Raw genomic sequence first — 451 nt, 5'->3', positions numbered from 1 at the left:
TTTATCTCTGTCCCATAGGTATTTTAACATTTTAAATGGGAGAAGAAAACAAAATTTTATTTTATTTTAACTTTGCCAGCTCACCGGCTGTGGAAGCGCTCGGAGCCAGCTGTGGTCTCGAGCACCCCCTCAGGGCCCTGTGGGGCCGGTAACGGCCGCCCGCCGGGGCGGGGCCTCCCGGCAGCTGCTTCCCCTTTAAGAGCTTCCGCCCTCCCCCGCTCTCTCATTGGCCGGCCGGGGTGCCGATCTGCGGCAGTTCCTGTTTCGGCCACCTTAACTTGTTGACGGCTCGCCCCGCCAGCCTCGACCCCTCCGTCCGCCGATTGGCCCCGCGCCGCCTCCGCCTCTCCCACTTCCAGCGAGCGGCGCCTTCCCCCGCCCACCGCTCTTTGATTGGCCGCGGCGGCTCGACCCGCGCCGCCGGATTGGCTGCGGCGGGCCGCGCGTGCGG

Source organism: Cygnus olor, chromosome 1, assembly GCF_009769625.2.
Source record: "Cygnus olor isolate bCygOlo1 chromosome 1, bCygOlo1.pri.v2, whole genome shotgun sequence".
Taxonomy (NCBI): Eukaryota; Metazoa; Chordata; class Aves; order Anseriformes; family Anatidae; genus Cygnus; species Cygnus olor.
The sequence above is the reverse complement of the archived record's forward strand: the minus strand, read 5'-3'. Positions refer to the sequence as shown.